This window comes from Podarcis cretensis (assembly GCF_951804945.1).
Source record: "Podarcis cretensis genome assembly, chromosome: 2".
NCBI lineage: Eukaryota > Metazoa > Chordata > Lepidosauria > Squamata > Lacertidae > Podarcis > Podarcis cretensis.
In genome coordinates, this window is record NC_137171.1 from 90,052,680 (window position 1) to 90,077,461 (window position 24,782).

Genomic DNA, 24,782 nt, shown 5'->3' on the forward strand with positions numbered 1-24,782 from the left:
GCTATTCAGGCATTTATTTGTTTCTTTCCAAGTCAATCCAAAACGTTCAGTTACTGTCAAACCCCAAACGTTGCAAATGGGAGAAGTAGGAAAGGTTTGGTTGGCAAATGTAGCTGATTTATATTCTGATTGCCCCATCTGAGATTTCTAGCTGTAGCTTTTGGAGGATTGAACAAATGCCAGATCCTAACCTCTGCTAACACAGTGCATACAAATGTATAGCACTACCAGGTCAAGAGCAGAAGGAGACAGTGGTAGCAAAGGGGGAATATGCAAAAGATCTTTATTTTGCACACATGTGCACTTGGAATCTACATGAAAGCGGGAGCCCTTTCAGTGCATCCCTAATATTAGATGCTCTCAGGCAGGACATGAAAGCCATGTGGGAGAATTTTGTTTGCTCCACATTTTTAGTGAACCGACCTGATTCCTGGACTAAGACACAGATTTAGCATAAGGATCCTTTGGATTTCACAGTCCTCTGAATGTTGTTATACATTTCTCACTTTAAAAATGCACCAAAAGGTCAAAAAATAAAATAAAAAAGAATCACAGATTAATGCCAAAATTGGAGAGAGCAGTTTTCTGAATAAGCACGTGCAACAGAGACATGAACTGGTAAACGAATGGATCTCTCTCTAAGCCATGTTCTGACCTCAGAATCTGATGTCCAGAGATATCCTGCCTCTTGAATGGTTCCATTTAGCTCTCATGACTCACAACGGCTAACAACAGGCATTTCCTGGTTCCTAAATCAACTACACAGCCCTAGCTCCTCAAACTGTTCTCTTGCCACTAGATCATGCTTCCTCTTTCAAATAAATACATATGATTTATATATAGTGAAATGTCACCATCCCAAAGTCTGCTTCTCTCTCTCTCTTTTTCTTTGGAACAAAACAGAAGGCCGTCTCTTCTGCGAGTCTGTCTTTTCATCATATTTCTGTTAACACTCCTATTGCTTGGCACGAACATTTTAAAGGCATGCCTGTCTCGTATGCCCTGCCATCTTTTCTTCCTTATTTGTGTGTGCTGTTTGTGCTCTCTGGTGCTTGTTTGTGTGCGGCTGAGCGGCTGAATCACGGTGAAGTCCCACAATACACAGATGCAGTCGCAAACTTCCCACAGGCATCTGCTTGGCCACTGTGAAAACAGGATGCCGGATGAGATGGGCCTCATCCTGCAGGGCTCTTCTTATATTCTTAATAATATCACCATACCCTTACTTTTCCCCGTGTGAACTACCAGGCATTGTACTTGTTTATTTTATATTATTGTACTGTGTTTTATTACTTTAATTGTGACCCTCAGCTGCCTTGGGAATGCTGGTATCCAAGAGCAGGATAAAGATCTGTTGAGTAAATGGGTAAGTAAATAAACCTTTCTGCTTTATCGGCCACAATGCCAGAGGAAGTAATGTGCATGAGCTTGCAGACTTTTTCCTCTGTTTCTATCCGGGCACACCCGAGCAAATCCAAATTCCCCCGCAGAGCCATTCCTCCTTGTTTATAACATGCTCTTCCTCTGGATGCAGGAGCTGTGAGACTAAAGATTACATTTCTAGCCTTGACCCATTAGTTATCCAAACATCTTGTTTCCACAGGTCCTGCCATCTTCTCACTTCTCCAAACATGTCTGGAAACTCTGCTTCCTGTTGATTGGCTGGGCAGGGATGTGCCCCACAGCATGTGGGAGCAAAAAAAACAACCCCCTAGGCCGTTTCCACCCAGGCACCAGAACTCAAGGAGGTTTTCCAGTACAGTAGTGTAGCAAGCTGGGAGTGGAAGAGAGATGGGGCAGGAAGTACATTATTTTCCACACGCCCTCAGAAGTGGCGGTTATTGTGAAACTAGGCCACACAATGGGTGTTCCGAAAAATATGCTGGAAACACTAATGGGCAAAGAAAACCGGAGTGCGGCACATAATAAAGGTACATCTTACACTATACATTAGAAAGTTATAAAACGGGTTGCCTTAATTCTGAGACAGGGCCAGCCCAAGGCATTTTGCTGCCTGAGGCAGAAGAGCAAATGATACCCAGCCACCACAATTGAGTCACAGTGCATCCTATCCAAAGCAGACCAAGTTATTTTGGCATCTGAGGCAAAAAATCCCCAAGTGTCTTTTCAGGGCAGTTAAAATGCAACAGTGAAAAATGAAAAATGAAAAAACAAAAACAAAAACCTAACCACCTGCTGCCCTCTGACAACACCCACAATCAGCTGCCTGAGGTGGCCGCCTGACTCTGTCTAAGGAGAGCACTACCCTAAGGGTCAACATGTGTAGGTGTAATGGTGCTCAGCACTTTTCCCACCTTCCCTGAAACCACATGCTTCTTTTTTGTCAGATATTCCTCTTGCCCTTCCTCTTCCCCCAAACTACCCATCTGCTACAACTAATGATCACATTTTCTAATGGGTGTGGGAGTATTTGTTGACTGCAGCACATAAAAGTTTGCATGTGCAGCAAGTTTGTGGGTGTCCTCTTAGGAAGTATATGCAATAAAAAGGAAGCGGCAGGACATACATTTATTTCCTTCAGGTACTTTGAACCTGTGCCGTTAGTTCTTCCCAAAATGCCCTGTCCCATGCTGTCTTTTCTCATTACATGGTTGTCAGCACAGCACAGAGCAAAGTATATTGTGGCTGTTGCCTATAAACTTCTCCGTACGTTTCCCACATGACTGTAGCTCAGGGGTAGAGCATGTACTTTGCATGCCAAAGATCCCCAGTGCTATTGCAGGTGCCAGTGCTTGTCTGAAACGCTGGAGAGCTGCTGCCAGTCAGTGCATAGAATCCTAGAATTGTAGAGTCGGAAGGGACTCTGAGGATCATCTAGTCCAACCCCTGCAATGCAGGAATATGCAACTGTCCTATACAGGGATTGAACCTGCAACCTTGTCATTACCAGCACCACGCTCTAACCAAGTGAGCTGTCCATCTTATACAAAACATATTGACCACGAAGGGTCTCGAACCCCCAATCTTCTGTTCCTAATTCCTTATCCATTAGGCCACACAGTCATAGGAATAGCTGACATGATGCCATCTGGATACTGTTGGACCCCTGCCAGCATGCCCAATGATCAGGGGTGATGGGAGTTGTGGGCCGACAACAATGCTGAGCTGCAGGGATCAAGGGTTTGACAGCTTCCTAGAACAGCTAAAGGTCCAGAGGTACCCCATATATTGCTCCCCACATTCTTGTTTTGCAGAAGTTCCACTTGCAGCTGCTGGTGGACCATCTTTGTTTGTTTATTATGGTGCTGACAGAGTTTTTGACTCTAAATCTGGTGCCCTTCCCAAATATTTATTCATTTACGTTTCTCTTTCCAGCTCAGCTTGGAGTTCTGACTCTCCTCAGCTATAAGCCTGCCAAGAACTGAATGCAGCCCCTTTGGGCTCTCCCATCTCTGATCCCAAAGAGCTCTTGAAGGCAGCAAGCTTTTCTGCCCCACGTTCTCTCTTATATTCCGCAAAGCCTGGCCTGCAGGCTTTGGTGGAGAGGCCATTTTACACCCTTATGCCTTCCCGATAAGCCTATGCGTGAAATGCATTGTTTGCGTATGGTAGAATCCATATCTCTGCCTAAGCCGTTCCACATTTTGGAAGCTCAACATTTTCCCCCAAGGGTAAAAGGAATATAAACTGCGTAATAAGCAAGAGGCAGGTGACTAAATTGTTTCTAAACGCTGTGTGTGTTTGTGGTAAGAGGGTTCCACAGGAAACCTGAAGGTCCTGAGCTAAGGAGGTGGACAGACCATTCTGAAAGCTCTGTATTCCTCTAGTCCACGGGCTTGCTAACAAGACAGTAAAATATAAATTGTAGCTGGGCTATGTGGAAATAATAACCTACAGAGCCTGTGTTCCTGAATTCCCCACTCCCTTTCTTTAGCTCTTTGTAATATCTATGCCCTTTGTAATATCTAAATATGGTTTGAAGCTCAACATCAAAAAAACGAAGATCATGGCCACTGGTCCCATGATACTTTGGGATAGTTTGACCAAACTGCGGGAGGCAGTGGAAGACAGGAGTGCCTGGCGTGCTCTGGTCCATGGCGTCACGAAGAGTCGGACACGACTAAACAACAACAACAATATTTACGCCATGTTGTTCCAGCAAAGGGATTGAATTGTGCTCTGCCCTCTCAAGCAGAGCCCAGCCTCCAGGCTCTCGCTAGACGAAAACATGTGGAAGGCTAACTTCGGAGCCTGCCAAGGAGCTGCATACAACCTTGTAAATAAATCAAGTTGCAAACACCTGTGTGGAGTCTGAATTCAACAGTCAAGGCTCAACACACATGAAAATGAAATTATCCACTGTGCTTAGCCACTGATTTATCGTTTCCAGGGCTGGATGTAGTGGCATCACTGAAAGAACAGTTGGGACAGGATGTTCTGTGCACTTTCACTATGAAAGTTGCCTCTAAACCCTTCCCGGTACCTCAGCCCAGCTAAGATCCCCGTGCAGAAGCAAGCTGTCACCCATTCATTGCTTGTTGGATTAGGAGCCATGGATTTAAATCAAACGCACATTGAAAATCTGCCTTTTGAATATGGGCATTGTCATCCTGTCTTGCATTGCAAGGCATTCCGTGGGTTGCATGAGGGCGTGAGCATCGACATTCTCGCGCAACTAGTTACATGTAAATTAATCATGATTTGAGCAGGATCAGCTCGTAGCTTTTCTTGCCTGCTTTATAAAATAGGGCATAATTAGCAAAAATATGATCAAAGGGCAGGCTCTCAGAAGAGGCTGGGTTTTATTTTTTTTGTCTTGTTCAAGAAAGAAACAGACTTGGGGCTGATGACCTTTCCTAGCATATAAACCATATGCATCCATATCAAAGAGGGATTGTGATCTAGTGGTGAAGGAACAGTTTGGGGGCTTAGATCCTGTAAATAAATTATACAGAAGGAGGTGTATATTTCTAGCTACAAGCCATGATGGTTAAATGGAAACATGCAAGGGTAGTATCCTTCTGAATGCCATATCCTTTGAGGTACAGAAAACAGAGGGTGGCTGTCACCTTTGTGTCTTGCCTGAGAGCTTCCAGTGAGGGATTCCAGTGTCCCCATACCTGCCATAAAGGTACGCAGTCCAGGACTTTGGGCATGCATTCCATGCACAGGCAAAAGATTGCCCTTTTGCACATCCCCTCCCCACAATTGCTGGCCCTGCCTTCCCCTGCCCCAAGCAAATTTGGTGGTCTGTTGTGAGGAGGGTGGGCTGAGAAAGAGATAAGAAGCTGTGGTGAGAGCTTGCAATGCAGGCCAAACAGAGCCCGCCCTTAGCAACGCTACTTTAGGGCCGCTTGATGTGGATCAACTTGTGAGAAATTGCAAAATTTCACAATAAATCCATTGATTTCTGTTGTTATTACTACTTTTACCACAGTGGTTTTTGTTTCCATATTGAAAAGAAGGGGAGGGGGGTTGGAATGCAAACTGAACCAGAAAACTGAACTGCATATTCTGCTCTTGAATGTAGCTTCTCCCTCCCCCAAAAATAGGTTCTGTGAGGGGTGTTTGTAAGGGTAGGAGCAACAAGCTCACTTGGGGTTTGTCCACGCCTGAGTTTAGTGGGTAACTGAAAGGGTTTGCATTCCCATTTAAGTAGTATTGCCTGCATAAACAACTCCTATCATGATGGTTCTCCCCTGTAAATTCAGATTTTTCTCATCCGGGGATAATCCAATAAATTTTGAAATGCAACTCCAAACCTCCATCATCAGGGTGGTATAAAAATTTAATAAACAGTAATAAAAGAATAATAATGAGGAGGTCAGATCTGAACGGGGAAAAACACGAATTCCATTTGAGATCCAGCTCCAGTGTGAACATGCCTTTGAATTCTTTAGCAGGTTTCCCTGACCATCAGCACCGAAATGTATTTTTCAGCTGCTGTCGCTGGCTTCTGAAAAATGAGCCTTTCCCCACTTTTAAGTTCTCAACTATTAGAAGCATTGCCACAGCCATAAGCACTTCAAAAGCGGTGCTGCTACCATTCGCTGCAATTTTCCCCAGGAAAAAACAACCCCGCTCCCTTCTTGAAGTTTGGCTGTTAGACATAGTCTCCTTCCGGCACAGGTCCTTCTCATGGCCGGGAGGGCATTTCAAAGGGGCACAGGGGATGTTTTCTCTTAGCCCTTCTGGCCCTTATTTCTCCCCTCAAACCATTTTGCCACGTACAGCTGAAAAGCAGCCAGGAACCTCTGGTCCTCTTGGGCTTGTGCCGTTTGCGAACATGATTAATGAGCGAGACGAGAGCACAAAGCAGCTGGCTGCTCTTAGGATGACTGTACAGCCTAGCTAATTGGGTTTCCCAGGTGCATCACACCACATGCAGGGGCCCTTGAAACGCGCTCGTGCCATATGTGAAAGCACCCTTCATCTGCAATGAAAGGTGGCTGCAGTTGTTGCCATTGATAGGGCAGCCATGACCACAATATATTCCTATCTGTAAAAGAAAGAAAGAAAGAAAGAAAGAAAGAAAGAAAGAAAGAAAGAAAAGCCCCCAAGGGAACCAATATTAGAGATTAGAAAGGGGGATGGTTTCTAATATCTCTATTCACTTCAGAGCTAATTTCCCCCTCCTGATATAGATCCCCTTTCACTGCTGTGACCTAAGGACTTTCATCACTGGAAAAGCTCCTCACACACACCATAATTCTGACAACAAAAGAAACTTCTCTGATTTGACTTGACTTGGCTCGGCTCAGCTCTGTAACCTCATCATGAGATTACAACTCTGATGGGGGCGGGGGCGGGGGAGAGAATCAAGAATAATACCCGAAACAAGAGTCCCATTGATAAAGCCTGAGTAATGCTCAGCTCCTGCTAGTCAGACCCTTTGGGCTGGAAGCTGAAGCCATCTTATCTCTAAGGAGACAGTGTGTTTCTGTGATAGTAGATGAAAGCTGGCCCAGCCATTGAGGAGCTCGTGGAATCCAAAAGGAACGCTGGGCTCAATCCACCAAGCAATGCTGCTCCACTGTTTCCAAGCCCTGATGAAACTGAGGGAGAGGCATTTTCTGGGATTATCCACTTACTTGGCACATAAAAGGCAAGCAGGGAGGCCTCGGAGGGATGTCTATATGGACACCATCCATTCACGCTGCTGGACAAAGCCTCTCCTTTTCACAAGTGAAGAGGGCATGTCTTGAGCCAGTGTGACTCCCTGGGTGCATGCACAATCACTTTCCATTGGCTACATTGCAGGAAAAACTTCTGAATCTGAATCGCAGAACTGAACGATCTCTACTTTCTGGACATGGCACGAGATCTGGAACAGTGTCAGCGCTGCCAAATCCCAGCCTCATCACTCTTGCATTATAAGGCATAAAGTACCATAAAATCTTAGCTCTTTTGTTCATTTTTTGGGGGAGTTTCATTACTGGCAATAATAGCTCAAGCAGCTGGAGCAGTAGGTAAGGACATGACCTAATTCTCACAAATGTACAGAAAAGGAGGGGTAAAACCTTTCTAACTTGACTTCCATCTATTTTCTGGTACAATTTTCCATCTGTGCTACTGTACTTCTCCTTGCAGTCATGCATGCAGGTACATGAATCATAGAACTGTAGAGCTGGAAGGACCCACGAGGGTCATCTAGCCCAAACCCCCTGCAATGCAGGAATATTTTGACCAACGGGGGCTCGAACCCATGACACAAAGATTAAGATGCATGGTGACTTTGAACGCCAGTTGCTGGGAAAGGCACGTGGGCAGAGTGCTGTTGTGCTAAGGTTCTCCTTATGGAATTCCTATGGACATCTGGTTAGCCAGTGTGAGAACAGGATGCTGAACTTGATGGGCCATTGATCTGACCCCGCAGGACTGCTCTTATCTTCTTATCAGAGCACTAGGTAGGTTGAATTTGGCATGGTGTGTGTGGAGGACTTGACATGAGGCTGCCAATTGCAGCAGCAGCTCCATGTTCAGCACATGGTGCACTTCCCAACTCAAACGTTGTTAATCCTGAGGATTTAGATAAAAGCGAGGAACTCTCATATATGGTTCCATTTAGAGGCAAATAGGGAAGTGGATTTGGACGTGGGTAATGCAGGTTCAGGACCGGGTGGCGCTGTGGGTTAAACCACAGAGCCTAAGGCTTGCTGATCAGAAGGTCGGCGGTTCGAATCCCCGCGACGGGGTGAGCTCCCGTTGCTCAGTCCCTGCTCCTGCCAACCTAGCAGTTCGAAATCACGTCAAAGTGCAAGTAGACAAATAGGTACCGCTCTGGCGGGAAGGTAAACAGCGTTTCCGTGCACTGCTCTGGTTCACCAGAAGCGGCTTAATCATGCTGGCCACATGACCCGGAAGCTGTATGCCGGCTCCCTTGGCCAATAAAGCGAGATGAGCACCGCAACCCCAGAGTCGGTCACGACTGGACCTAACGGTCAGGGGTCCCTTTACCTTTACCTTTTAATGCAGGTTCAAATCCTTGGCTATGAAGCTAATCGGGTCACTATCTCTCTCCCTAATCTTCCTCACAAGGTTGCTGTAATGTCAAGACAGCATTGTGGAGGAAGAACAAACACAAAACATCTCATAAGCAGCCCTGCCAGCTCTGTTGCCGCAATGCCTACTGTTTTTCTAAAGAAGAAACACCTGGCAAGGTTGCTCCATATCATATTTTTTTATTTTTAAAACAGGCTGTCGTGCTTCCTTCGCTTTAATTAATCTCACGGAAGGTGTCCGCGATGAATTGCTGGTCTCCTGCACAGAGCTTCAATTTACAAATAACAGGTGCCTTACAAATAAGTGCAAATTAGGAGGATTATTCATCTTTCACTTTGAGTTATAGGCAAAGGAGAAAATTCATCAATTCAGCATTCTTAAGCTGGATGGCCCCCTTCCTTCTTGTATTCTCTTGCAGTCCGCATAACTTTGTGCAACGTCGCCTCTGACAGAGAATGCTTTAAATCCTAAATTAGAACCGAAACAAATGAGTAGAAGCATTGCATGATGTATCTGGTGCTGAGCTAGACCACTGCAGGTGGGGGAAGGCAGGATGCTGCCCCCACACCCGGCACACACGCACATTTGAACAAAACTCCTTACACATACAAAACTTGCACATCCAGGAAAAGGCTACCCTAGATTTGCCTTGAAGAACTCATCTTCTATATGTAGCAATGCAAGCTCCTGGTTTTGTGGAGAGAGCAAGCTTGGGCTAGATGCTCTCAGTGAGCTTTCTCCTTGCAACCTTCCATATTCTCCACCTGCCAGTCCCCACTGCTTCCTAGTGAAAAGGGGGCAGAGTAGCGAACCAGAGGCAGCAGCAACTGTGGTTAGTTCTTCCTGTTCACTCCTGTTGCTTGCTGGCACTCTCCCTCTGTGCCGGATGTCAGAGCGTCCTAGCAAGTGACAGTAGTGACAAGAGGAACGACGGCAGGTTTGGGAGACTCTGGTCAGAATATTAAAAACATCAAACATTAAAAACTTCCCCAAACAGGGGCTGCCTTCAGATGTCTTCTAAAAGTCAGATGCAGTGGTACCTTGGTTTAAGAACAGCTTAGTTTATGAACAACTTGGATTAAGAACTCTGCAAACCCGGAAGTAGGTGTTTTGGTTTGTGAACTTTGCCTTGGAAGCAGAACATGTTCCGCTTCCTGTTGAGTGTGTTCCATTTGTAGATCGAGTCCCCCGCTGCTATGGGAAAGCATGCCTTGGTTTAAGAACACTTTGGTTTAAGAACGGACTTCCATAAGTTCGTAAACCAAGGTACCACTATAGTTGTTTATTTCCTTGACATCTGATGGGAATCCACAGGATGGGCGCCACTACAGAGAAGGCCCTCTGCCTGGTCGCTGCTCCTTGACCAGTATCAAGCGATGCTGACTCCTGATGGCAGGCACTGATATTTAGAAAGTATTTAATATGGGGTCCCTGGTCTTGATCCCCTGATGGTATAGCTCATCAATAGATGTATCAAGTGGTCTCTCTTAGTTCATTTCCTCTCTTAGACTTAAAATCACCGGAAAACCCTTGATATCTCTGTAGGTTGCTCCAACAGTGCCATAATACTGCCAATGGGAGGCTGGCTTTCCTGAGGTGAAACTGACCCTTTAGGCCCAATATTTTTGTAGCGTTGGAGGCACTGAACCCACTTACCCCAATTGTTCTGAAAACCAACTTTCCACGGAATATTAGTCCTTTGACGTGCACGCCAAGGCATTTATCAAAGCCAAGATGTGCTAATAGTCTTTGGCCTCAGCAATGGCATGTAAAATATTCATTCTTAAATTATCATGCAGACACAAAAGACATATTACAAAGAAGCCGGCACATATAAATCTGTATTTTAAGAGCACAGTGTGAGTACATATAATGATATATCTTTTCCTCATTTATCTTTTTAACAATGCTGCAAGGTACGTTAGACTGAGACTGACTTTCACAGGTGAAATGCTTGACTGAAAATGGATTTTATGTTAAAAAATACTTCATAAAAATATTAATCAATGTTTAGTAGAATATGCGTATGTCTAATGACGGAGGATAACTGATGTGAGAGAAACTAGAATACTTTTTACCCCCTGTCTCCAGTACCTAGGAGGCCAGTACCTAGTTTAATCAAGCCAAATTGTTTTTTCTCCGATTAAGACCCAAATAAGGAAAGACTTTCAGTGCAGAGTTACAGAAATAGATTTAAAACAAAGTCATACTTATACATAAATGTATAGTTTTGCTGCTCCCACTACTGCATATTTCCCAGGTGTGAGTAAAGGTAGGGTTGCAATATTCTGAAGATCAAAAAAGAGGACACATTTGCCAACTTTTAACTATGGATCACTATGACAACTCTCATTTTACATACCCATGAAATGAGGACATATGGCAACCTTAAATTTTGGAAACACAAACCAGGGAACCTGAAAGGAATGCCCTTTTCATCATTCAACTGCTAAAGCTATAGAACTAAACAACAGAAGAATCAAGATGACTCAGGTCAGATACACCAAATTCCCAAGGCACATCTGAACATGTATTTAAGGAGAACAGAAGGAATCATAAAATGAGATATTTAATAAAATAAGCACAAAAGCATGCTAACTAATGACTCTCAATGATCATATATGCGATACATATCTACTACTAGGGACTGCTGCTCCTGCTTATGTTGTTTGCCAACTTTTCATGTGAATGGGGCAGTGGCCAGGGCTGTGGGTGCCATGCAGCATGTATGGCCCTGGCACCGAAATTTGTGGGTGTCCGACCCCTTCATGAGGAATTTTGTGGGTGCTCGGGCACCCAAGGACCCAGGGAGCTGGCACCTATGGAGCAGAGATGGGGCTCAAGAAACTGGACTGTGGCTGTCATGTCTAGTTTGGTCCTGTGTCTGGCCTGGATCTCTTCCAGTTTCCAAAAGATCTGCAGGACAGAAGAAAAACAAAAGAGAGTTGCAACTGCTAGCCATTTAATGGATATGTCTTCCTGGGGTTAGGGCAGAAGGCATGTGATTCTGAACCAATCCCAGCCCAAGGGTCAGGAAAGAGGAGATGGGCATGCTGAATCCACAACCTTCACACCGGTGCTCTTCCTGCCAGAAAGTGCTGAACGAAGCAGCACAATCATCAAAGGTCAGAGGGGAATGACTCTCCATACGCATTCCAGAGCAATAATTGTCTCAGAAAACTGAACTTCCGGCTTCAGAAGGCCTCGGTTCAAAACGGCTTTCCACGGCAAAACACTTACAAGCAGCAGGATGGAAGAGATCAGGTCCCTGCTTCTGCTTATTTGTAAAGGCATAATTTGCAAAGTGGCTCAAAGCAGGGGAATAAACCAGTCCCTCTTCCTACATTCATATGCTGAGCAAACCTATGGGGGTGGGGGGGGAGGCAGCACTGTGGCAGCAGACTCTGCCCACATGCCACACCATATTCACCTCCCGTTGCGTGTCTGCAGCATGTCTGTGTGTGCAGGCATCGTTCCATATAGCTGGCAACCCTGCAGGGAAAAGAAGACCCTGCAGATGTACAATGGAATACGCATCCCGTACGGGAGTTGGAGCCTGACACCACAGTGCTTCTCTCACCCCTATGTACAGTCATATAAAACATCAACGGAAGATGGGTGAAGATGGCTAAAGTCAGGTAGGTAGCTGCGTTGGTCTGACACAGTCGGAATATAGATAGATAGATGATAGATGATCGATGATAGATAGATAGATGATAGATGATAGATAGATAGATAGATAGATAGATAGATAGATAGATAGATGATAGATAGATAGATAGATAGATAGATAGATAGATAGATGATAGATAGATAGATAGAGTCCAGTAGCACCTGAGAGACCAACTCTATGCACATAAAAGCTTATACCAAGAACAAACTTAGTTGGTCTATAAGGTGCTACTGGACAATTGTATTGTTTTTTTAACATATTTTGATGGCTAAAGTGTAAGTCAGGGATGGATAACCTGCAGTCCCCCACATGTTGGACTTCAGATCCAACAGCCCCAGTCAACAGGGCCAGTGATCAGGGATGATGGGAGTTGAAGTCCAGCAACATCTGAAGAGCCACAGGTTCCCATTCCTGCTGTGAGTGAAGTGCATTTGTTTGGACGCTTTTGGAAAAAGCTTTCAGAATCTTCTGTTTGACCAGCTGTCTAGCTCAGTGGAACAAAAGCGCACTAGTGAGACTTCTTCTTTCAAAGTCTCTGGGATGGTTTTCAGCTCTTGCAGTGATAACCCATCCTTATTTTTAAGATCTTCCCCTCCTCTACATTTCAAATGTGGACTGAGTTTAAGGGTGAATAAATGAGTTAGGGCAGCACTTCTTCATTGCTGAAGTAAAATGCTAGCGCTTTTGAAAGAGATGTAGCCAGGGCAGGCCGAGCTCATCACCACAGGCAAATCAGTGCTGCCACCCCTATTTTCCCTTCAACTGTGTTTATATCATCAGCATAGTGGTGTTCAGCTGCCATGTCAGGCACACTTTTGCCGTCTTCTGATAAGAAATATATATTTCTAGTACAGTGGTACCTCAGGTTACATATGCTTCAGGTTACAGACTCCGCTAACCCAGAAATAGTGCTTCAGGTTAAGAACTTTGCTTCAGGATGAGAACAGAAATCATGCTCCGGCAGCGTGGCGGCAGCAGGAGACCCCATTAGCTAAAGTGGTGCTTCAGGTTAAGAACAGTTTCAGGTTAAGTACAGACCTCTGGAACGAATTAAGTACTTAACCTGAGGTACCACTGTATTCAGTCACTCCTTTAGGCTCCTTCATAGGGTGGCATTGTGGGAAGCAGTGAAAGCAGTTTGGTGGCAGGGATGTCACACATTCATCTAACATTTTCCCCCTTTGCCATGCTTCCATTCCTCCATCTGTGGTACCCTTATCTGCTGAAATACCAGATAAAACTGCCCCCCCCTTGTTGTTTTCTCATCTTTATTAGTGTGTGTGTGTTTTGGCAATGACTCACTTCCTTCTTTGTTGTTTTTCATTCTTCGGTGAATTTTAAAATAGACCTCCCATTCAAATGTCTGGCAGATTACCTACCACCCAACATGCTTTTGTTTTGTTTCTGTTGCAACCAGTGAAGAGGTTAAGTAACTCCTCGGCCAATACTTAAAAGATGGAACCAGGATGCAGAGAGCGTTCTCCCCACCTGGACTTCCAGGTTTCTGAAGCTGAGCCAGGCTAGCTTCCGTTTATTGTTGGCTTTGTTTTAGTTTGTTGCGGAGGCTGCTCCCAGATGTTTAGATTCTTAAACATAGTATCCGGAAGACCTGGAAAATTCAGACATAGCATACACGCAACCTATATATCAAGGAAAACGCAAGGAAAATCCTCACAGCTAACAGGGAACAAGACTCAACTAACTTCCAGCCCCATAATTAGGTTTCAAACTAAATAGATTTAGCTCATTAACATGGGAGACCTAGTTGAATTTAGGCTCTGGAGCTAAAAAAAAAAATAGGACATGGCATGGCCTGAGTGTATGTAGCAATAACTCGATGTCTTCCTTTTAGCAGGAGAGACTGCTTTGGGAGGAAACTACAGTGGTACCTCGGGTTACATAGGCTTCAGGTTACAGACTCCGCTAACCCAGAAATAGTACCTCAGGTTAAGAACTTTGCTTCAGGATGAGAACAGAAATCACGCGGCAGTAGAGGGAGGCCCCATTAGCTAAAGTGGTGTTTCAGGTTAAGAACAGTTTCAGGTTAAGAACGGACTTCCGGAACGAATTAAGTACTTAACCCGAGGTACCACTGTATTGGAAGCAGAGAAGCAGCAATGAGAGGGTATATGTTGAAACCATCCTGTTTACCAGGGGCAGTCCTTATTTTCTACCTGTCCCAGATTAACAGTGGTGTAGCCAGAGAGTCACAGGGGCAGTTGCCCCGGGCACAAAATTTCAACACCCGGTGCTGTCTCAGTACAGCTCTGCTCTTCTGTCGCTGGGCTCTGTTGAGGACGGCTTCTCCATGTGAACCAGGAAGTGACCTCTCCAGACAACCTCTTATTTTCTTATCTCTGTGGCTTCGATCTCCTGGGTGACATGGATGCCTTTAGGCAGTTGAATGTGCATGCGCACTCTATCCGTTTCCCTCCCCCCCAACCCACTCCCTCTGCACAGCTCTGCACAGCAACCCACGTTACGCCACTGTAGGTTTAAAATAAACTTTAAATAAGGTATTTGATATCTTAAGGTAACACTGCACTACTCCCAGAGTAACTGGCACATTATACTCTATCACGCTATACCTTGGGGAGAAACACATCTACTGTAGTGTGCTTGACCCTAAGGGGCCTCTCACACTAACAGCCTAGCTCTCTGTTAACTTGGAAGTTACACTGGTTTCAGTGGGGCATTTGCTGGTAAGTTTCTTGCAGCAAAATCCTACTCCTGTCTACCTGGGAGTAAGCACCTCTGAACTCAATGAGTTTTACATTTGACTTACAGGATCGGGTCCCAAGAGTGAAAGGTGGATGGCTGATTTAGTCATCTTGATTTACAATCTGTTAGTGCAAAGGTTGTCTATTGGCTCCATTAATGCTGCCTAGAGGCTCCGCTGTTTTTTTTATCAGGCAAATATATCAAATCAGCCTTTCCAGATAACGCTTGTCTTCTGTTGTTCTGGAGGTAACTGAGAAATACTCCAGTTTGTTTCTATCTGATGTGAGCCAATCCCTGTTCGGTCACCATTGGTTTAAATTGACCCTCCTGCTTCCCTGGATTTGTAAAGTATATAAAGTCAGGACTCAATACTCTATGGTTTCTTTTTTCAAAAAAAAAAAATGTCAGGAGAGGTGTGGTAAATTATATAGTTTCATTTAATTGTTGCTATACGCGGGTGGCGCTGTGGGTAAAACCTCAGCGCCTAGGACTTGCTGATCACATGGTCGGCGGTTCGAATCCCCGCGGCGGGGTGAGCTCCCGTCGTTCGGTCCCAGCTCCTGCCCACCTAGCAGTTCGAAAGCACAATTAAGTGCAAGCAGATAAATAGGTACTGCTTTCTAGCGGGAAGGTAAACGGCGTTCCGTGTGCTGCTCTGGTGCTGGTTCGCCGGAGCAGCTTCGTCACGCTGGCCATGTGACCCGGAAGTGTCTGCGGACAGCGCTGGCTCCCAGCCTCTAGAGTGAGATGAGCGCACAACCCTAGAGTCTGGCAAGACTGGCCCGTACGGGCAGGGGTACCTTTACCTTTACCTTTACCTTTACTATTTTTATACCACAGGTTAGAGCAGAAGAGGGCAAGGAGTAAATGAATACCAGAAATTCATAATAATGTTCTTGTCATCGCTCCTTGCCTGTGTGAAATGAGAGAAGTGTAGACGGGAATACTGAAGTCACAGATCAAAACACCTTTGATTTAAGAGAAATGGAGGCTTTTAAAAATTTCTCTCGTGCACCAAAAAACATGGTACATACACTTGTCCCCACCACCACTTCCCAAATTCTGCTGCTGCAAACCTCCTTGGTTTCATGGTTGCCATCTTTCTGTTTTGAAGAGGCTGTGCTCTCCCTGGGAAGAGTGAATGTGACACTGATTTATTAGTGTCCGGCATGTCTATCTGACACCTCCTCCCAAGAAGCCTATGGCTGCCCTTACTTGGATTAAAACCTCACAACACAATGGATTTTCACCAAGCCATAAAAGGCAAGACTCAACCCCTCGCTACCCCCGCTTGCACCATTCTTGAATTCTTGAAAGCAGCAAAAGAAGAAACAGAAGGTTTTTGGATGTGCCAAAAAGGGGGATGGAAATCAAAGCAACATTTAAAAATGGTTTTTCTTTTGGGTATTTTTTTAAATTCGATTTCCTCCACCCCCAATGAAATTTGGCCTGCTGCTCATAGCACCTGCGGATTCCGTATGCTAAATTTCATGCAGTTGGGACAAATCTTTTTTAATCTAATAATGAATAGAGTTTTCAACTGTCATAAAGTAAGGACACCTGTCAGGGGTTCAGGGAGAGAGGCGCAGAGGAGGGAGGAGACCGAGAGTGAGGGAGAAGGATTCCGGCCTGACGAGGAAGAGGACGACAATGACCCGAGATGGTCCATGAGTCCGTCCAGTGGATCGGAGGATTCCCAAAAGGGAGCCCCCTTGGTCAAGCCAAGGGGAGCCCAAGGGGGAAGCAGTCAGGAGCAGGGGAACGTAGGGGGAACCGCCAGTGGGAGTTGGAGATCGAGACCTGCTTCTCCACCGGAGCGGAGTGAAGAGGGTGGAGTTACCAGTGTGTCGGGAGGAACAGAACAAGGAGCAGAGGGGGGAAGGAGATCGGGGCAAGACGTCCTGCCGGAAGGGGCGGAAAGCAGTACCGGGAGCAGTGTGGCTGTTGAAAGGAAGGTGAGGAGCAACGTACGCGCGCCAAGTTCAAATGTGGAGGCGCGCGGAAGTGGGGAGAGCTCTGGGGAGGAGCCTGGTGCTAAAGCACGAAGGAGGGGGCAGCAGGCAGGAGAAGACTCAGCCTCTGGGGAGTCCCGGAAAGAGGGAACACAGGGGGGCAGGAAGACCCTGCGGAAAAGGAAGGAGAGGAAAAGGTGGAGCAGCACAAGCCTCTTAAACTGGTGCAGGGGAGGGACGGACTCAGAGGGGACTTCTAACATCTAAGGGTAACAGATGTGGAGCCACGGAGTTTGGATGTAATGACGACAATGATCTTCAATAAAACCTTTTGTATATAACTTGGACTGGACTTTGGTCTCTTGTGAGCTGGGACCCAGGGTGGCTCTGACAGTAAGTCCCCTCCAAAGAACGCAAAAATTTTTTTTTGCAAAGCTCACGAACGGTGACAGCCATGAGTGCGGAGGAGCAGTTGACAGCTCTGCGAACTACAGTTTCCGAACTCACTGCTGCAGTCCTTGCGTCTCAGAAGAAGCATGACGAAACGGAGAAGCGCTGCCAGGACCTGCAAACCAGGTGGGAACGTGCAAGCAGGGAAGGGATTGGACTTGGACGGAGGGGGGGCAGCCTAGTCACCCACTTCGATGGGAACCTGAAGCACTACCCCAGTTTCAGAGCAGACGTTTTGTATGCATTGCACTTGCTTCGTCATGACTTTAAAGATGAGGAGGAGAAAGTGGGGTTTATTGTTTCTCACTTGCATGGGCCGGCCAGAGACTGGTTGCGCAATTTGTGGCGTGAAGATGGCCCTGCCCGCCGCGATGCAGATGAATTCATTAAAGCAATGGATGCCTGCTTCCAGTCAACTGTAGATGTGGATCTTGCACGCAGGGAAATTTTTGGATTGCGGCAAGGCAAAGCCACTGTGCGTCAGTACCATTCCAGATTTTTTGCTTTACTGACTGCGCTAAGCTGGGAGAAGGATTGTGCACCTGTGAGGGATTTGTTCTGGGAGGGGCTCAGCGGTCCCATTAAGGATGAACTTGCCAGGGGAGACAGACCCCAGACCCTGGAGGAGCTTGTGCAGAGGGCTTTGGCGATTGGGATAAGGCACGAGGGACGTCCTTGGCACACTGAGGAAGAACGTCAGGTGCGTCCACCAGCGAGGACGTCTTCTTTCATCCCCAGGGAGTTCAGTCAGTCACATCCTTCGCCACTGGGAAGGCAGGGGGAGGAGCCCATGGAACTTGGTGGTGCTAAGGCTCAAGCAACAGCCAGAGCCCCAGCTTCCGGTGCAGTAAAGGCACAGCCTCCTAGAGGGACCAGGAAGTGTTACATTTGCGACAGTGCACAGCACATGGCGAAAGAGTGTCCCCAGAGGCTGCAGAAACACACTGCAGCTTTAGCAACTGTTGCAGCAGAAATGATGCAAGCAGAGCAACCTCAGGGAAACGACAGTGCCTGGCTGGAAGCAGAGCTGCTGGGGCTCAGCCAGGCGAATCTGTAGAGCAGTCCCCAGCGCTTTTGCAACGCACAGACCCTTTACCACCCAAGCCAGCGGTGCAGCTCACTGCAACACTTCAGTTGCCGAATGGAACCACCCTGGAAGTCCCCATCACGATTGATTCTGGTAGCAACGCAGATTTTGTGGGGACGCACTTTGTCAAGCAGCATCGCATAGCGCTTCTGCCAGCGACAACACCTCTGAACGTAGTCACGGTGGATGGCAGGAAATTGCTAGGAGGACAAGTTGTGCAACAGACGCCTCCCATGGTGATGAGGATTGGAAATCATCGAGAAGTCATCAGCTTCAATGTCACCCGCCTTTCAGACACGCCTATAGTATTAGGCATGAGTTGGCTGGAGAGACACAGTCCTGCTGTAGCGTGGTACCAACGGCAGATCACCTTTTGCTCATCGTACTGTGCTCAACATTGCATCCAGTCCAGCCAGGAGGAGGGAGCTGAGCAACAGTTGCAACTTGGCATGGTGCAGGCAGTACCCCGCAAGTACGAGGGGTTCCTGGAGGTTTTCTGCGAGAAGGAAGCTGACCAGTTGCCGCCCCACAGGCCTTATGATTGTGCCATCGACCTGGTGCCAGGGGCGCAGTTGCCGACTGCAAAGCTGTATTCCATGTCTGAGGACGAGATGCAAGAACTCAGGGAGTTCATAGAGCACAATTTGAAGCGCGGATTCATCCGAGAATCGAAAGCGGTGGGGGGCAGTCCTGTTTTCTTTGTAAAGAAAAAGGACACGCCCCAAAAAAGACTCATTGTGGACTATCGATTCATAAACAGTAAGACCAAACCCAAGGCCTTCCCCATGCCCAAGATAGATGATCTCCTGGCAACCGTAAGGAAGGGGAAGATCTTCACCAAATTGGATCTGCGTGGAGCGTATAACCTCATACGCATCCGGGAGGGCGATGAGTGGAAGACGGCCATGTTCACGCCTCTGGGCACGTACGAATACAGAGTGATGCCATTTGGTCTCCAAAATGGATCTCACGTCTTTCAAGCATTTATGCATCACGTGCTAGCGGGACTTCTCTACAAGAAATGCGTGTGTTTCCTCGACGACATCCTGATCTTTTCGGAAACGGAGGAGGCCCATGAGAAGGACGTAAAGGAAGTCCTGCAGAGACTACGGGAGAACAAGCTCTACGCCAAGTTAGAGAAGTGCCAGTTTGATGTGACGGACGTGGATTTCCTAGGCTACAAGCTGTCCGACAAGGGGTTGGCCATGGACAGCGCCAAGGTCCGCGCGGTGTTGGACTGGAAGAGCCCTCGCAATCGGAAGGAAGTCCAAAGATTCATCGGCTTCGCCAACTTCTACCGCAAATTCATCAGAGGTTTTGCAAAGGAGACGGCAGCGATCACGGACACTCTCAGTTCCAAGAAAAAGAGGTTCGTGTGGACGGAACAGGCGGAGCGCTCTTTTCAGAAGCTTAAAAGCCTTTTCGCCTCCGAGGAGCAGCTGCTGCACGTGAATCCAGGCAAGCCCATACGAGTAGAGACCGACGCGTCAGACAGAGCGGTTGGAGCCGTACTCCTGCAAGAAGATCCACATGGAAACTGGAGACCCGGTGCCTTTTACTCCAGAAAGCTCAGCAAAGCGGAGCAAAACTACACCATATGGGACAGGGAGCTGTTAGCCATTCACGCAGCGTTCAAAGCGTGGCGACATTTCCTCATTGGAGCCAAGCACACAGTGCAGGTCCGCACGGATCACAAGAATTTAGAGTATTGGCGCACGGCGAAACTCCAGAGCCAAAGACACATGCGCTGGGCAGAGTTCTTCGCGGATTTCGACTTCAGGATAGAGTATGTCCCAGGGGACTCCAACGTTATAGCCGATGCGCTCTCCAGGAAACCGCAATATCTTGAGGAAGCGGCGCCAATAGCAGCCAGGCACATTTTTGCACCGCAGGCGTGGGCGTGCGCTGCCATCGCTGTCGACCTGGACGCAGTGCGACGCGCGTTGCAGGTAGATCAGTTTGCACAATCCAAAATAGAGGAGCTGCGTAGGGGTTCGCTGAGAGACGATGAGTTCCAGTTACGCGACGGACTGTTAACTCACAAGGGTGCCCTCTACGTGCCGAGCGACGAGCTCCGAGCAAAGGTTCTGCAGCAGTTGCACGACGCTCCCAGTGCGGGCCATTTCGGCAGGGAGAAGACAATAGAACTGGTGGCCAGGGACTTTTGGTGGCCCCAGATGCGAGGAGAAGTAGCGGAGTACGTCGCCAGATGTGACACTTGTCAGAGGTCCAAGCCAGTACACCAGAAGCCGGCGGGCTTGCTGGAACCACTGGAAACACCACAGCAACCGTGGGAGAGGGTGGCGCTGGACTTCGTCACTGACCTGCCCAGTTCCAGAGGCAAGACGGCGGTACTGGTGGTGGTGGACTTGTTCACCAAGATGGCGCACTTCATTCCCTGCGCGAAGGTGGCGACGGCGGAACAGACCGCCAAGCTCTTCATCGACCACGTGTTCCGGGCGCATGGGCTGCCGCGGGCCATCCTGTCCGACAGGGGGCGCCAGTTTATTTCCAATTTTTGGCAGAAGCTCCTAGGTATCCTGCGCGTCAAGATCAACCTAGCGTCGGCAAGACATCCACAAACCAACGGCCAGGCCGAGAGGGTCAACGCGATCATGCAGCAGTACCTGAGATGTTATGCAAATCAGCGACCCACAGCTTGGGTGGACTACCTACCGATGGCGGAGTTTGCCTACAACAACACGAAGCATGCGTCGACGGGGGTGACGCCGTTCTTCGCGAACAATGGACGTCATCCCAGGACCTTCCCGGGGTTCGTAGCACCAAGAGAGGGGGAGCCGCAAGAGGCCGACCAGTTCGCTGCAGAACTACAAGAGGTGCACGAGGAGCTGCGGAGACATTTGGAGCTAGCCAAACAAGCATATAAGGTGCAGGCAGACAAAGGCAGAAGAGTGGGAGAGGACATCCAGGTGGGGGACTGGGTGTGGTTAGCGGCCCAGGCGATGCCAACCAAGTCGTTGGCCAAGAAGAAGCTAGGGCACAGGCAGCTAGGACCATACCAGGTGGAGGCTAAGATCAACCCCGTGGCTTTTCGACTGGCCCTCCCCGAAGGTTCCAGAGTCCACCCGGTTTTTCATAGGTCGGTGCTCACTCCCTACAAGGCCCCGCACAGGTTTCAGGAGTCTGAAACAGTACCGCAGCCACGCACAGAGTCACCTAGGAGGGAGGGAGCGCCTAGGGTCGAACCACTCAACGAGGTCACAGAGATCCTGGACTCGAGATGGGGGGAAGAGGGAATAGAATACTTTCTAGTCAGAGAGGGTGCACCAGTCAGTGCCAGTGGGTGGGTGCCGGACTACGCTTTAGACGAACCTCTTTTAAAGGACGAGTTCCATGCCCTTTTCCCACATAGACCCATGCCAGCCGAGTACTTCGATGACTGGCTCTTTACCCCCACATGTTCAGGCAGCACTTTCCACGGCTTTTCTTCAGCCGAGGAAAGAACGCCGAACTCAAACTCGCCCAGGGGATCGTGTTCGGGGGTGGACACAGAGCCCTCTTATTGGTGGGATGAGCAACCAGAGGAAGCCTGGCGCAAGAAATGGCTGAAGGGGCCTTGGCAGGCAGCACCAAACGAAGTAGCAATGGAAGAGGGAACTGCGAACATGTTGGGTGAAGAACCCGAATTCGAACACACGTACACCGAGCTGCCAGCAGAGGTCATGGACGTAGCCGAACTGTATCCTGCATCCACCTCCGAGGAGCTGCAGTTCCCACAACCCGCACCCGATGGGGGGGAGGGGGGAAGGGGGGGCTTCGAGGGGGGGATGGATGTCAGGGGTTCAGGGAGAGAGGCGCAGAGGAGGGAGGAGACCGAGAGTGAGGGAGAAGGATTCCGGCCTGACGAGGAAGAGGACGACAATGACCCGAGATGGTCCATGAGTCCGTCCAGTGGATCGGAGGATTCCCAAAAGGGAGCCCCCTTGGTCAAGCCAAGGGGAGCCCAAGGGGGAAGCAGTCAGGAGCAGGGGAACGTAGGGGGAACCGCCAGTGGGAGTTGGAGATCGAGACCTGCTTCTCCACCGGAGCGGAGTGAAGAGGGTGGAGTTACCAGTGTGTCGGGAGGAACAGAACAAGGAGCAGAGGGGGGAAGGAGATCGGGGCAAGACGTCCTGCCGGAAGGGGCGGAAAGCAGTACCGGGAGCAGTGTGGCTGTTGAAAGGAAGGTGAGGAGCAACGTACGCGCGCCAAGTTCAAATGTGGAGGCGCGCGGAAGTGGGGAGAGCTCTGGGGAGGAGCCTGGTGCTAAAGCACGAAGGAGGGGGCAGCAGGCAGGAGAAGACTCAGCCTCTGGGGAGTCCCGGAAAGAGGGAACACAGGGGGGCAGGAAGACCCTGCGGAAAAGGAAGGAGAGGAAAAGGTGGAGCAGCACAAGCCTCTTAAACTGGTGCAGGGGAGGGACGGACTCAGAGGGGACTTCTAACATCTAAGGGTAACAGATGTGGAGCCACGGAGTTTGGATGTAATGACGACAATGATCTTCAATAAAACCTTTTGTATATAACTTGGACTGGACTTTGGTCTCTTGTGAGCTGGGACCCAGGGTGGCTCTGACAACACCGATGGAAACAGCCACTTTGACCTTGCAGACACCCCCCCCCCCCATAGAAGCAGAATAGCACAGATCTGCACATTACAGTAATGCAGGGTGGGAAGCCATTTGCAGAGGAAAATTAGTGGGTGAATGGGGAGATATTTAACCCTTCTCCCACTAACCAACTACCACGTACATTCACTTCCCATTAACATTTTACCCCACCCACCACCCACCACATTAGGGAAAGCATGATGGGTGACGGGGACATTAAACTCACTCTTCCCAGAAACATCATCTGGGAAACGCATGTTTGGCAAACATGCTTAATCATGTAATGTGTAGTTCTACCAATAGAAAATGGAGCTAGTGAAATACCCCTGAGCGTTCAGAAATGCATCTGGATAATGCATAGAATCTGATAGTTCATGCCAGTATCAATCAATTAATATTCAAAAATCGCAGAACACTTTTTCTCCACAAACCACAATGTGTATGAAGGGCTGTTTGTTCGGGTTTTTTACCCCAATAAATGAACTTTGGGCACTATTGTCCCCCCCCCCCCGCGCATTTTTTTCATTAATTTTCCACAAATTTTTTTAAACAAACAAATACACAAACAAACATAAATCTCAGCCTATTTAAACCAATCTTAGTAACATTGTTAAGTGACTTCCCCATATCCCCCTGGTTGAATTTCAATGTATATCATTTTAACAGTTTTCCAAAACCAATGTTCTTATAAAATTAACTTAATCACTTAACATCTTCCTTCCTTCCAAATTTGGCATTAAACATATTAATTAATCACATCACATATTTAAATCCTAAGCCTATCTGATATTTGCAAGTTTTCCAATTAAGTTAACTTAACATATTTAACATATGAGACGCGGGTGGCGCTGTGGGTTAAACCACAGAGCCTAGGAATTGCTGATCGAAAGGTCAGTGGTTCGAATCCCTGCGGCAGGGTGAGCTCCCATCGTTCGGTCCCAGCTGCTGCCCACCTAGTAGTTCAAAAGCACCCCTAAGTGCAAGTAGATAAATAGGGACTGCTTTCTAGTGGGAAGGTAAACGGCGTTTCCGTGTGCGGCGTTGGTGCTGGCTCGCCAGATGCAGCTTCATCACGCTGGCCACGTGACCCGGAAGTGTCTTCGGACAGCACCGGCTCCCGGCCTCTTGAGCGAGATGAGCGCACAACCCTAGAGTCGGTCACGACTGGCCCTGAAGGGCAGGGGTACCTTTACCTGTACCTTAACATATTTAACTAAATAGTCTTTAAATTTCGTCCATTCCTCCTGGTAATCCTCCTCCTCCTGGTCACGGACTCTTCCCGTCAGGTCGGCTAGCTCCGAAAAATCCATCATCTTCATCTGCCAGTCTTCCACTGTTGGTATTTCTTGTGTTTTTCAATTCTTCGCTAACAACATTCTTGCTGCAGTTGTGGCATACAAAAATATCTTAACATCTTTTATGGCCAATTCCAAACCTGCTATTCCAAGAAGAAAGGCCTCTGGTTTCTTAATAAATGTATATTTCAACATTTTTTCAATTCATTATAAATCTTCTCCCAGAAGTCTTTCACCTTGGGGCAGGTCCACCACATATGATGGAAGGTACCCTCTTTTTCTTTACATTTCCAACAAAAATTATCACAATTGTGGTATATCTTTGCTAGTTTTATAGGAGTTAAATACCATCTATACATCATTTTCATTATATTTTCCTTTAACACTGTACATGCAGTAAACTTAACCCCTTTCTTCCACAGTCTTTCCCTGTCTTCAAACATTATATTATGTCCCACATCTCTTGCCCAATCTATCATCATTGATTTAACTTGTTCATCCTTTGTATGCCACTCCAATAATAAATTGTACA

At 47.6% G+C, this 24,782-nt stretch overlaps 1 long non-coding RNA gene across 1 annotated transcript; it reads right to left on the minus strand.

Annotated features, from left to right (window-relative positions):
- Window positions 1–23,510: 23,510 nt before the first annotated feature.
- On the minus strand, window positions 23,511–24,536 carry LOC307210524. The gene is made up of 2 exons (XR_013836054.1): window positions 24,155–24,536; window positions 23,511–23,769 (listed from the first exon to the last, which is right to left on the minus strand). It is a non-coding gene; the product is annotated as an uncharacterized lncRNA (long non-coding RNA).
- Between the last annotated feature and the right edge of the window lie 246 nt (window positions 24,537–24,782).